Source organism: Ambystoma mexicanum, chromosome 6p, assembly GCF_040938575.1.
Source record: "Ambystoma mexicanum isolate Mex_15411 chromosome 6p, UKY_AmexF1_1, whole genome shotgun sequence".
Classification (NCBI taxonomy): Eukaryota; Metazoa; Chordata; class Amphibia; order Caudata; family Ambystomatidae; genus Ambystoma; species Ambystoma mexicanum.
In genome coordinates this window covers 668495208-668510223 of record NC_090935.1, presented here as the reverse complement: position 1 = coordinate 668510223, position 15016 = coordinate 668495208, and positions in this window count along the sequence as shown.

The window sequence follows — 15016 nt, the reverse complement described above, 5'->3', positions numbered from 1 at the left end:
GCATCGAGCATGGTAAAGTTAGTAACACTGCATGCATCAGTGCTAGAACACGAATCATGGAGAATCCCCTTTTTGTGGAAAAAAAAAGGCTTGTGACACCATTTTGATACAGCTCAATCATGGCAGCAACGCAGAGCCATATCAACGTAGGAGCAAAAGGTTAATCTCCACCAGCCCCCCCATCACAAAGGCCCCCCATGCAGATGAAGTGCACACCATTGTTTATAATGTCCCACTTGCAGTCACACCTTGGTCTGTGAGACATGTCTGTGCTTTTATCTGACATTTAAAACAGATTCAGTTCATTGCATAAAGTGGAAAGTCAGAATCAGGAGACGGACAACTCATTGGGGTTTATGCTCAGTGTTTTTATTTTATGTTCCCCAAAAAACTATACTAGCCCCATGACTTTGGTCCCTATACTAAATGAATTAAAAAGAGTTCAAAGTGCGCACGTCAGAATGTCATCCAAAAGTATGTCTGCAGTCCAGAAACCTAAACAAGCGTGATCCCTGTCATGACCACTGCATTACAAAAGAATCTTAATCAGAACACGAAAGTACTGAAGAGCCTTTTGCCCAAATGGCTCGTTTCTGACTCACACTGCACTGTTTTAGGATTGGACAAGGGCTTCTTGCCTTAAGCAGGATTTCAATATTATCACCAGTAAATGTCTCTGGGACTTTTGCCCGAACTACAGGTGCAGCATAAATGTTCAATCAGTCTCCTTAGGGCCCCCTGCGTGCGGTGCAAGGGCATGATTAATTTCCCTAGGCCTCATGACCTGCTATTCAGTCCCATTTCTGGACAAAACAATGTCCTTTACAATGTCCATATATAGGCAAGTCTCTTCCCGGCTTGGCTCTGAGCCCTTTTAGTTCCTACCCTTCCCTGGGATCTCGGGTTTAACGCACCCCCTTGGGGCTGGTCTGATAGTGGTCCACTCTGTGCCTGATGGATTGGGTCTCGGGATTCACAGCCCTTTGTGGAGGATCTGCTCTCTCAGCCCCATTTGGGCGGTATGGTCTCTCAGCCCCTCTTGGTCTGTTAGCCCATCTCGTGCTCTTTGCAGGTTCGAATCCCTGCAAGGCCAACTCAGCTTTTCATCCTTCCAAGGTCGATAAATGAGTACCAATTTCGGTTGGGTGATATTGTATGTAAATATGTGCTCTGCAAAGCGCTTTGGATTAAGGCGCTATATAAATAACACATCATTATCATTAATGTCTTCCCTCGTCTCCGGGTATATGGGTTCTCCTCCTCTCTCAGGCTAACGGGTGCCTCAGCCCCTCTTGAGCTCTTTGCCTGCTTACCCCGGCGTGGGGTATAGAGATTCTCGCCTCCGTCAAGCTATCTGATGCACGAGACCCTCTTGGGCTCTTCACTTTCACACCGCGGCATGCAGTATATCGACTCTCACCCCCTCTTGGGCTATCTGCTGCATCAGTCATTATTTGGCTCTTTGCCTTCTTGCCCCAGCTTGAGTTATTTTCATTCTCGCTTCAAATTGGGCTCTCTGGTGCTTCAATCCCTCTGGGGGTATATCCGGGTCTGTCTGCCCTCAACCCGGTTCACTGGACGCACTGTGTACCTGGCTTGTTACGGTAGTGTCTCTAGGGAAAGGTGGCAGCATGGTTCCAGCTTCTCCTGAGTCTTCTGTGCTGGTACGCATGCCTAGTGCTTCCCGCCAATTCATGACGGGACTTTGGTGTCAATTACAGCAGGCACCATTCAACCATGTTTCATGCGGTCGTATCTCTTCTTGGTTTGGGCGGGGTGGGCTTTTACAGCTCCGGGCCTCGTTACAGGTACAAGCGTTCCACAGGCTTCCTTCGTCCTCTGCGCTGTCTGCGTGGTTCTTCTGCTCTACTCTGTCTTGAAGGGGGACAGGTCCTCCTCTGCATCTCTGCTCCGCAAGCTTGCCTCTCCTCCTCCTGCTCTCTGTCTCAGTGTCTGACTCATGGGCCCTTTACGTTCCTCTTTAGAAGGAGCAAGACCACTCCATTGGTCCTGCGTGTTTTACAATGATGGCAACAGTACAGGGTCAGAACCCATACCAGGCACCTGGCCACCCTCTGTCTTTTGGGCCCAGGTACCTGCTCATCCTGCCACCCTCCCTCACTGACTCCGGGCCACCCCTTGCACTGGGGTCTATATCTGTACCCATACAGCCCCCCCCTTTTTCTTCCTGCACTTATCAGACCTACCCTGTCTGCTGCCTTAAACCTAGCACTTGCACATTTCTGGCTGCATTACCACTGTTTGTTGCCTTTATTATTTATTTATTGTTATTTATCTGTTTCTCCTCTGCTTCGCACTTTCCACCTCTCCCCCCTTCCATGCACTTTTCCCCTCCTCCCTCTCCCATGCATTTGCGCGTTCTCAGTGTCACTGGGCCTAGTAAGATCACTGTTTTGTTCTCCCCTGTTCCCCTCCCTTGCCTTGTCGCGCTCTGAAACACTTGTGTACGAGCGCGATAGAAATAAAATATCAGTATCAATATCAATATCTCTATGCACATTCCTACAGTTGTCTGGTGCAATTCCCACATAGCAAATAAAGACATTGGCTTCCTGAGACAAGGGAAGGTATCACATATCCCTGTCAAGGAAAGGCCTGTCCTCTAAGAGGGCGAGGGGCCCTTTAGTGGAATCCCGCTTTCCCTGTACCATAAGCGGTGTTAGGCTTAGCAGGCTCAACTCACTAGTCCCAAAGGGATTGGCTCCCATTGAGGAGAGAGTATGAATTCCCTGCATATGTCACTATTTCTTTTCATTAACTGATCCAACTGTAAGCATTCTGTCTGCCATCATCTTCTACTGCAAATAGAGTATTTTCTCCTAATGTTATTAATATTGTTAAATATTAGGGTATTTATTGAGCATGGACCTAGCTTCGGGAAGCAACAGAACCCTTTACAATCATAGGGTGAAGAACAAGGTTAGGGAGCAGAGAAACAAGGGAGTGGGGATCTAACAATGTGGAGGGGGGGTAATTGTCAGCAATTGGTCTACAGGTAGCCTGGGGAGGAAACAGTGGGGATCAGATCGCCCAGTGTGATGTTTTAACTGCAAGAGGATGTCAAAACGGCATACATTGCGCTGCACAGGACCACTGGGAATCTATTTTCTTGTTGTCGTTTGCATGTGAACTGGGATAGTATCAGAAGACTCAAAGGTCTGTTTCCTTGCAGGATGCTCCATGAAACGTATTTGGATGCCTGTCCAGCATCTGCTACTGCATCCCAAACATGCTAATGACAAGTGAGCCTGTCTCTGGCAGGAATAGCTGCTCTCTCAAATGGACTGTCATTTGGGGCTTTCAGTGATAAAAATTCAATCCATTTATTTTGGGTGGCACTGTAAGCAAATGAGCTTTGGAATAATGCGGGTCACGTTTATGTCAGGAACTGCCTAAAAGTGTCACAGTAGTGAATCTTCTGACCCGCTATTTGTTTAGCTGTGGTGCACAATAGCGCCAAAACTTGGCACAATAGGTGTAGGCCTCTGGGTAGTGTGTGCTGGTTGCAGTTTCTAGACAACATGGCAGCTTGGGCAACACACTATGAGGCACCCTTATACTGGGAATTCTGCACTGCAGCGCCTCGCCAACATTATGAAATCATCACACTATAAACAAAAGCTACTTTTATTAACTCATAATGAAAGTCCTTAAAAGTAATAGGCAGACAGAATAGAGTACACAATGATATTGCAAAAAGGAATTCCCTTTCAGTGTTGCATGAGTAGCTTCCTGTCTAAAGCACAATCCCCCAGATTCGCTTTAAAAAGTTATCGCAATATAAACAAAAGCTACTTTTATTAACTTATAATTAAAGTACTTACAAGTAATAAGCAATAACGACTGAGTAGAGAACAGTATTGCAAAAAGGAATTGCCTTTCAATATTGCATGGATACACTTACTGTCTAAAGTGCAACCTCCTAGAGTTTGTCGCTCCAAAAGTGTGTATTGCTATTGTGTAATCAGTTTGTGATGACTTTGCTCTCAATTGAAGGTATAGCTAGCACCAATAATCCCTATTCAGTCATTAAAGCCTGTAAATATGTTTAGATCAGATGTAATTCACTGGAAGGCATCTGACCAATCATCGCCATCCTTTGTAACTAAGATCTTCAGGCCGCCCCACACCTTTGGAAGCAGCAAGTGTCCCTTTGCCTGGTGAATAAAGACAGGGTTTTGACTGTGCACAACCTAGAATTACTGTTTTGTTTTTTAGCGCTGCCGTGGAAGGGTCGAATTGGACTATGTAGGAATAGTGATCATTTCATGATGTTATCGCAGCATGGTAGTGAGGCTGATGCTTTTGTGTTTCTTGGATGGAATGGGCAGAGAACTGAAATATTTTACATTTCAAAAGCTGTCTGGCAAGGATCGGTAAGTATGCCAGTATCGATTCATTTATACCTCAGAGATTTGGAACTAGATCTTTTTTCTCATATGTCGGATATTATTATTAAGATTTATTATGGTATTTATTGAGCGCGGGCCTAGTTTCGAGAAGCAACAGAGCGCTTTACATTACATTACATTTATCATTCATATTGCGCACTACTGACCCGGAGGCTTAAGGGTGCATTATACGAACGACACAAAAAGAGCAGGCACTTACCAGAAATCGAGACTAAAGCTGGGTAATTCCAGCATCCTTATCTAAACAGGTAGGTCTTAAGACTCTTTCTAAATACAGCTGTGGATTTTTCCTCCCTCGCGTCTAGTGGAATAGTATTCCATCCCACTGGGGCTGCTACAAAGAAGGCTTCTTTCTTCACTTGAGACAGTCTGTGTGCTGGAATTTTCAATTGATCGGTATCATTGGATCTGGGGCTGCATATATTGACCTTAATCTCTAACGCTTCACTCAGATACAAAGGTGGGAGACCAATCAAGCATTTCTGCGTAATCACTAAGAGGCGAAAAACAAATCTGGCCTCTATAGGAAGCCAGTGTAGACTCCTTCTGGCATCCGACAGATGTTCCCTTTTTCTAATGCCATAACAATCCTGACCGCATTGTTTTGAATTACACGAAAGCGGCCCATCTCAGTTTTAGCTAGACCCATAAGCAGGCTGCCACAATAATCTAGCCTTGATCCAATTAAGGCTCTAACGAGTACATTGAACATTTCCTTGGAATTAAATGGGCGGGCTTGTGACAACAATTGAATATAATATGAGGCTGATGAGACCATGTTTCCAGCCTGAGCCTTCATATTAAGATTGCGGTCAAAATAGACACCTAGTGTTTTCACTTTCTTCTTGGTGTCAATGACACAACCATCGATACAGAATTGAGCATATACCAAGCCCATTTTCCTAGTTTTAGTCAAAGTGCCCACCACCATAAGCTCGATTTGGCCACTGTTCAATGCCAGGCCATTTTCACACATCCAGCGTTGGATCACTCCATAAATCTGATTAATGACTTTTTGATCCTCTGCATGATTACCTGAAAGATTGATGACACATTGCGTGTCATGATCAGCATAATTAGTAAAGTTGATTTTATTTTCTTCAAGAAGGTCAAGCAATGGAATAATGAAAATGTTGTAGAAAGTAGGAAACAAACACGCTCCTTGTGGTACTCCATGTGTAAGTAAGGTTGGGTTGGAGCTTTACAGAGGTTTACAACAATACAGATACACAACAGGGAGCTCTCCAGAGGTGTACAACAGTACAGATGCATAACAGAGCGTTTTTCAGATGTAACAACAGAACAAATATGCAGCAGGTTTAGGATACAGAGGGCGACAGAGGAGGGGTACAGTTGTACAGCGTGGCAGGGAGCAGAGGGGCAGATGGCATTTAGCAATTCAGGTGGCACGGGGGGTGATCGGTGGCCAAAGTATTGAGAAGGAGAGACTCCTTGAAGAGGTGGATCTTCAGTTCATTTCTGAATTGTAAGAACGTGGGGGCGAGCCTGATGCTGACGGGGAGGAGGTTCCATAGACTTGGGGCATAAGCAGAGAAGGTTTGATTTCTGGTCCTTTCCTTTTTTCAACAGCGGATTTCAAGTCTGCACGTGTCCTGGCTTCTGGTGGTGCGCTGTCCGCCAGAGATGCTGATTTTCTCTGCAAATTAGCTGGGTGACTGCCTTATAGATGATGCAACAGGATTTGAAGGTCATTCATGTGTGCGTGTGCAGTGGGAACTAGTAAAAGTCAATGAGGGCCGGGGGGATGTGGTCGTATCTGCGTAGACCCTTGATGAGGTGTGTGGCCGCATATACAGCACTTCTCAGGAGCACAAAAGAGGACGACGGGAGGCCTTTGAGGAGGCCTTTGCCCCCATCTAGGTAGGATAGGGACAGTGCTTCAATGGTGCATCTAAAGCTTTCCGCAGGGGTGAAGGGCTGACTTTCCACAAGTGGGAGAGCTAATACCAGCTCCAGACTCTAGATTAATTCCACATTTTTCGACAAACTTTTAACTGCACGGACATCTTACACCTTTAACAGTTATTGAATGCTTATTCACATTGTATGCTTAAACGCCAGATGCTTCTTAATAGAAAATGAAAATGTAGCTTTTAGAACATGGCCGGAAAAAAGTTCGGAATTTTCTCTTGAGTGACCAAGAGCTTCATATATGTTCCAGCTTGTGTTAATTACTGAGGGGCACATTTCTCTAGTTATAACACTTTGACCTCACATATTTGACAGTACTTATGAATCAGTCCAGCAGGGGCAGCTATTGGGGCATATGAAGCAAATACCTGCAGAATGGTTGGATACGCTGCAGGTGTATGGGCTGGATCTCCCCTATAGATCTAGCTGAACGCAAATGCCCAAAATTATTATGGAGAGTTCGAAGGAGTTCAGCAAAAGAACTATTATGCAATGCATTGCACCCAACAGCATTATCAGTAAAATTACAATCTACCCAAGCTGCTTATTGGATGTCAGTTCAGTCGAACCCAAATTCAACATTAAATCAAACAATTCTTAAGTATTTATTTTCATTAGGTCATGAGGGTGCCTCCAAGGGGTTAAACTGTGTTAGGATGAGTTGCCAGAACATGGGGATGCCCGAGCGGTTAGAAGATTATACCTCAATCACATTGCAATCAAAACACATTTTAAAAAAGGCATATAAAAAGGCGAGCAATTGTATTCTGCCACTAGAGGAACAAGCGAAACCAAACATTAAATATTTTTTACAATTTATGTTATTAAGAGGAGACACTGGGCCTCATTATAAGTATGCCGGTCCGGAAACAACGGTGCCGTTACTACAGATCTGTGGGCAGCACCCGGCCGCAGACTTTTCATGGAAGCATCGGCACCGTTATTAATGGTGCCGGTGCATCCGTGGTCCCCTGCCCATAGAGTCCTGTTGGACTCTATGGAATGGGGACTTACAATTTACTGGCGCCTGAGTTTCCTGTCCACCGGGGTTGTAATCCCCTGGTGGCACCGGGAAGTCAGGTGCTGGTAAATCATTACAGGTCCAGCGGCAACCCGCCGGTTTCACCGGCACGGTTACTGCCAGACCCGTAACCCGTAACAAGTAACAATTTTTTGGACAAAATAATTTAGCACAAAAATGTATTTCTCATTTGCGTTTTGGGCAACTTCCTCTCGCCCCCAGCGTTAGCGAGTGAGCTGATGATACAGATAGAAAATATAAGTGTGGTAGCATTTCTATTGCAATCAATATGCATTGCCCCTTTCTATTGTATGCTTTTGGAAAAGGTTCCTGATCCCTTTACTGAAATTAGGAGCTGTAAAGCTTGCCATGTTGCATAGTTTGGCCTGCTATCATTGCTGCAAAGCATATCCGCAACAAGCAGGGTTAAGTTACACATGTAATTTGTGTACATGTTATTTCTATTATGTATGCTATAGTAGTTTGTGTTTCATTTGTTATTGTCTTATATTCATAATGTCTACATGATTGATAACTAGTTTTGATTATACATGTATAGCAAACTAGAATTTGCCAGGCACTCTGGAGAAGAACTGCTTCTAATTTAATATTCTCTGCATTTTGAATTATATTGCCTAACAGAAACGGAATTATCATTTCATATATCTGCAACTAGATGGATAGAAATCTTTACTGATAATTATACTGCCATTTTTTAACGTGGTAACTGATATGTTCTGTAAAAGTGGGACTTGTGTGGTATTTGAAAAATGTGAATGTTGCATGAATTGTATTCATTGTTTATTGATTTACGTGTAGTGTGTTATGCCTTTATGGCCTATCACGAAATAAAGCTGCTTTGATTGATTTGACTGACTGATTGATTGTTGGCTTTTTCAATAACTACAGTTAGTTGTATCAATCATCATGAGTGAGGCTTTTCTAACAGCACATACTGCAAACTCAATCACATCTAAGGCACAGGGGGATCAAATACATTGATCAGGGTCACAGAATTAAGTGATGAAGCTGAGACCTTAGCCCGTTCTGGAATTTAGGCGCTATGCCAAATATCCTCTGAGATTTATCTGGTACAGATATGTTATGGGAGCTTTAAAACCATCCCTAAATTTTACAGCTATACTTTGGAAAATTAAAGTCACTGTTGAAAAAAACACACATATGCTTGTACTCATTGTTAAGCCCAGCATGGAGCTCGCCATGCACCCTCAAGTTTCTAACCATGCAATATAAGCACTTTTTAAGGGACATCCCACTAACAGTTGTGGCTTCCAATTACCTACTCAGAACTAACTGCAGTCATGTATGATTCAGCTTCACCCCATCTACTAATCGCTCCACATTTACAATGGTGGTCTGGTAACAACACTTGGCAAACTCTGCACTGCCCTGTTTTTCTCTTTGCACTTGAAATGTAAAGTAGAAAACTCCATCAAATAGGAATAAGGCTCCCAACTAATTTTTCGAACTCTGGCTGGGATCAGCTGATCCTGTGTTCTCAAAATACCTGTTTCTAGCCGAGTGGGCCACTTTACCCGCCCCAAGAAACACCCCTGGCTGTCCATTTTGTGCACTCATGTAACGAAAGAGAAAGCTGTAGACACTAATTAACCAACTATTCAGACACTTTAGTTCATCTTGGATTTTAGTTTAAAATCAGCATCAGATACAGTCAGCAAAATATTCTTATGAGATTATTGTACTGGGAGGCCACCTTTATTCATTTTATTTATTTATTTATTGGACATTTGTATGGCATCTATACACAGGTGTTTACAGGCGCCACAGGACAAGATGGGGGAGGGACAGCAACTTGATGGCAGATGCTGCATGTTTGAGTCCAGCATAGGTAAGTGGAGAAAGAATGAGTGGGGAAGAAGAGGACTACCTTCGTGTTGCTCTTTTGGAAAAATCTGTAGAAGATCTTTAGACAGAAAATGATGAGCTGAAAAATAGTGGTTGCAGAAACAACCTTTGCATTTTTGGTCTACCAGAGAACTGTGAAGGGAAGTACCTTGTTCTCTTCCTGACAAAATATTACCAAATCTCCTCAGGCTTCAGCCTTCCATCATGTTAAATATACAAAGAGCACATCGAATTGGTATTAAAGAGGTTACACATCCAAAAAGGTCAGCCTGATTTTCCTTTTGGTGGGATATACTCAGCTTCAATTGATCATTAAACAGGTGAAGGAACTCAGCCAATTTACTTGGAATGGTCATAGAATTTTTATTTCACAAGTTGTTTCTAATAGAACTGTGCAAGGAATTTTTAACATATCCTCTATCATTGGGGTAACTTAATGCACGTTAAACGCTCGTTCACCCGTGTGCTTTTAAGGTGACTATCAAAGGTAAAACCTCTATATTTGATGATGCAGTTAACCTCAAGTCCTTCATTACATCGTTAGAAATGGAGGAAATTGATACTTCTATACCTGCTACCAGTCAACGGTCCTCAACATACGAAGAAGCTACTTAACTCTATTTGATTGAAGATAATTAGTACTTGTACCGGTAGTGATTATCAGAATATTACAGTAAAAGGCATGGGGGCGAGTTAGGATTCTGTTTCTTTTTTGGTGTTTTTCCAGCACCACTACACCCTATGAATTTTTCCACAAACGTGCTGTCTTCTTTTTTAACAAAATTCTCTTTTGTTTTTTTTTTGTTTCCCTGCTGTTAGAGATAACCTATCAGATGTATTGTATTGTGTTATTTGAGTGTGTTTTATGTGCAGGTGTCACCTTCTGCAGTTCTGCAAATCCCTTTGCCTCACTTTTGCGTTTTTCTCAGTGTTTATTCCCATGTAAGAGTGTATGCTTTTTGTTTGATACAGTATAAAGTCAATGGATGGCATGTAATCTGTTTATTGTGTCTCTCCTCCTCTCTAGCTGTTGCTTTTCATTAATTCTTCTGGAAAAGGTGAATTATATTGTTTTTGATATTCTGTAATGGCCTTCAAGTGCATTTCCTGGCATGTTAAGGGGAATAACAAGCCAATTAGAAGGCAAAGGGTGCTAACTTATCTTAAGAAATTCAATCCGTCTGTGGCTTGTATTGAAGAAATGCATTTGTCGGTACAAGAGTCGAAATTAAAAAAACTATGGGTGGGCGATGGTATTCCAAGTCAGGCAGATGGGAAGCGCAATGGTGTTGCAGTTCTTATCAATAAAGGGCTATGATATAATAATTTACATAAGGATGCAGATGACAAGGGTAGATGGGCTCTAGTTAAATTACAAACTGATAAGCAAATCATATCTATTTTGAATATTTATGGCCTAAAAGTTTCTGATCCCGAATTTTTGATTGATACAAATGTGTCTTGCATTCTAATCTGCCTAACTTGATTGTTACTGGTGACTTTAATGATATTATTGCTACTTTTATGGATCGAAGGTCGAAATCTAACTTCAAGAGCTGTAAAACTCAAAGAATTTCTTATGTTTATTTCTAAAATTGGCCTGCTTGACTTGTGGCAGATTGCCCATCCTATGAGTTTGATTTCTCCTTCCACTCTATATCTCATTATCCATTCTCCCCTATAGCTTATATTTGTCTCTCCAAATCTCTGCAAGGAACTGTTTTTTATTCCAAATTAGATAGTATTATCATTTTAGATCACGCTCCAGTTGTTACTATGTTTGACCTTAAAGACATTAAAAACATTTTGAACAGATGGCAACTGAATAATTTTCTGCTACAAGATAGAGAGTTTGAAGTATCGTTTATATCTTTTCATCAACAATGTGTTTAGTATAATCTAGATGAGGACACTTCCCCATTTAATAATAGGGATGCTTATTAGGCTGCCTTTAGCGGACATATCATTTCCTATGTTATGAAAAAAAAGAGAGAGGTAAAAGATTTTGATTTACTATTCGGTAATTAAAATAATTGGAGAAAAGATGCAATCAGAATATAAAAGATGAGTTTTTCCATGATATGTTACCTCTATAATACAAAATCAATACATTACTATCAGAACAGGCTTGCTGAGTGATTCTAAAATATAAATCCAAACATTATCAGTCCTCCAATAAAGCAAGTAAAGCTCTTGCATTCTATCTTAAAATAAGAAAAGAAAGAACGTCTCGTTCCCCCACTAAATATAATCAAGGTATTAGGATAACTTCGGATAAGGATATTTTAGATGTCTTTCTGAAATTGTATGAATCCCTTCATTCTTTAAAGCAAGACAGTGTGCAAAATAATTTCACTCCTTTTTTGACAAATGAGGTAGACGTTCCTACTCTCAAATAGATCTAAGCTCCTTAGATAGTAATATTTACATTAATGAAATCTTTGGGGCAATCAGGGATTTGGGGAAAGGGAAATCCCCAGGGTCTGATGGTCTATCTATAGATTGTGTTGGTGATTTGCTTCTATGCTCGCTCTTAGATTAAAATCAATATTATCTTAACTCTCCATGGTTGGTAAAGCTTGTGGATCCTTTGCACTGTCTTTATCAATTATTTTTCCCAAACCTGGTAGGGGTTCTGAGGGTCCCAAAGACTAAAGACCCATGTCCTTAATCAATATAGATTATAAAATCTATTAGTAAATACAATTGAACCTTATCTTCCTAAATTGTTAAATTCGGATCAAGTTGGATTTGTCAAAAATAGAATATCTTCCAATGCCAGACTGCTATGTGCTTTGTTACATATAATTAATAAAAAATAATAGTGGAAACAATGTTGCTGCTATTGTTCTGGATGCAGAGAAAGCCTGGATGCAGAGAGAGCTTTCAATAGAGTTGAGTGGAATTTGTTAATTGAAGCATTACCGTGGCATGGCTGTGGTGATGATATATCTCACTAGTTAAACTTCTATTCTCTGATCCCAGAACCTCTATTTTTATTAATGGACAACGTTCTGCTCTTTTTCTGCTCAAGTGTGGAACTTAACAGGATTGCCCTTTATCACCTATTTTATTTGTACTCTTGCTTTAACCTATTTTGGAGCTTACTAGAGAAGCAGTTGGTATCCCTGGAATTCAGTGTGGGAATTACGAAATTAGGTTAACGGCATATGCTGATCTTTTAATTGTCATGAACAACCAATATACCAATCTCACTATGTTATTTAATACAATAAATATGTTCTCAACTTTCCCAGGCTATACATTGAATAAGGATAAATCTGAAATGGTACCCTTGAATCCTCTTTGTCTCAATCCTCTTTGTCTAAAAAATGAACTTGATGAAAGGATCTTGTTCTACTCAAAGTCTACCCAAGATCAAGAATGAAGGGATTGAATAGCGCTGGCATTACTATACACCCTTGCTTCAAACCTCTATAGGTCAGAATTTCCTTAGTTAATCTACCGCTCTGACCGACAGGGATGTTGTACTGTGAAGCTCTCTCAGAACGTCAATCAAATAAGATGGGCAGCCCCAGCTGGTAAGCTTATTCCACAGTAGTGTGCGATCAATAGAGTCAAAGGCAAGGCAAAATCTATGAATGCTAAATAAATTACTGAGCCTCCGAAAGCGCCCTTTTTAAAAAAAAGATTTAAATCAAAATCATTTAACCCTGTGCCCACGCCTTTAACAAATCCAGTCTGATAAATATCCCAGTTAAGATTATCTTTCACCCTGCCCTGTAACTGAGCTAAAACTAGTGAAGCAAACATTTTCCCTGGAACATATAAGAGGGAAATCGGGCAATAATTTCTTGAATCAGCCCGCTCAACCTTCTTAAAAATCAGAACCACTGCTGATGATTTCCAAGTTTGAGGCACCGTTCTGCATTTCAACACTTGTTTAAAAAGAGTGTACAGGAACTCCGACCACAATTCGGGACATTTTTTTCAGAATAGCGTTTAAAAGTCGAGGGGCACTAGAGTCCTTTCTTTTCTTAATTAAATGTAAAATGTCATTTTTATCATTAATTAAATGTAAAATACCCTTTTTATCAAAATCCAGATCCCAGTTACAAGACAGGACTACAGAAAAGGACTTCACAAGTGTATGTTTCCCTTTGTTTGTAGTAATAAACCCACATAGCCTCTGATACCGGGTTAATCTGAAGGGTCAATTGAGTTGTATCCAAGCCTTTAATAAGCTTCCAAAAATCCATAGAGCGTTTTTCAGTTATCACGGCTAACATTTTTTCAGCGTCTTGTTGTATGGCTTTATGTGAGCGAACACAATTCTTATATCTAAATTTCATTTTTTTGAATCTCAATTACCTGTTCTGGCGTCACTGGTTTCACTAGCTGCCTAATGTCTGATCGGAGCTGCCTTTTCTTTGCTTCCATTTGCACATCAAAAAGATGCTGATACTTATAATAAGGCCTGATTACATTCCCTCCAGTAATGTAAAAATCTGTTAAAATAGGTACATAATCTAACAAGGTGTTATATCTAGAAAGAGCTTCTTCCCCCACAGTAGCAGCAAGGGACATAGTTACACTCTCCATATTTCGAGCTTTATACAATAGCCGATTCATCCCTGCTGAGACTTCCAGGGTTGTACCATATTTTATTCTAAGTTCCTCCACCTTAGTGAAGGCCTGTGTCATTTGGACGATCAAATAGTCACTTTGGGGGGAAAAATGACATTTAGGGTGGAAGAGGACTGGAAAATATTCCTAGAAGTAAACATATAATCCTGTGTAGCACGCTGAGAATCTCTACCCCAAGTGTCATGAGCTGGAATATCCTCCAAAACATGAATGTTAAGCATATAAAAAGCCCACAAATCCATGAGTGCTAACCAAGCTGCGCCTCATTTCATTGAATGTGAACTACCCCCATTGTGCAAAAGTACATTTTTGGTTCATCAAACAGGTTATATTAAGATCATTATACAGCAAAATCGCACTAATCGAAGGGTCCATCAAACACTCGTCAAGTAAATCAGCAACACAATCTAAAAACAGATTTGAGGGTATAATGGTGGGGTTCCAGTAGACATTCATTAACAAAAAAAAACTGGGAATCAAGAGGGCTCCCTACCTAATTCAACCGCTTGAATTAAAACATTTGGATTTACCCATACAGACAGTTCAAGACCCATACCATTTCGAACCGCTATAAGCAGGCCTGAGGCCAGTGTCTCTTTAGGGCACTTCCTTGCCGAATTTAAAAGGATTGAAAAGCCATCAATCTAGAGGGAGTCACCAGCCACGTTTCATGTAATAATAAAATATCATAAGCCTGAAGTTTAAAACCTCCTGTCTAAAATAAATAGTAGTGTCCCTGCGTGTTCCAGGAACCCATAGTGCTACCTTTCCAAAGATTCAAAACATCTAGTTAAACCGTGGATGCCACCAAAGCCCACGCTAACCATGACCAATTTTCCTCCAGCCCCTTTTTTGAGGCTTTACTAGAACTCTCTAGATACAACATTTTGTGCATTTATAGTAGATCTATCACAAGTAATTAAAAGATGCAGACATTCCACCAGGTACCTCTCGTTAATCTTCTTTACGAGAATGGCTGCTCTTTATTTAAGTACTTCAGATCTGGCGAGGATAATAGGCTCCCTCGAATTGCTTAATGCAACTCTTTCCTCTATTGACTCCCCAGCACCTCTCTACTGTTGAGCCAGTACATCCTCTCTACCAACTTTTGTCATATCAAAACCCAATGGAAGCA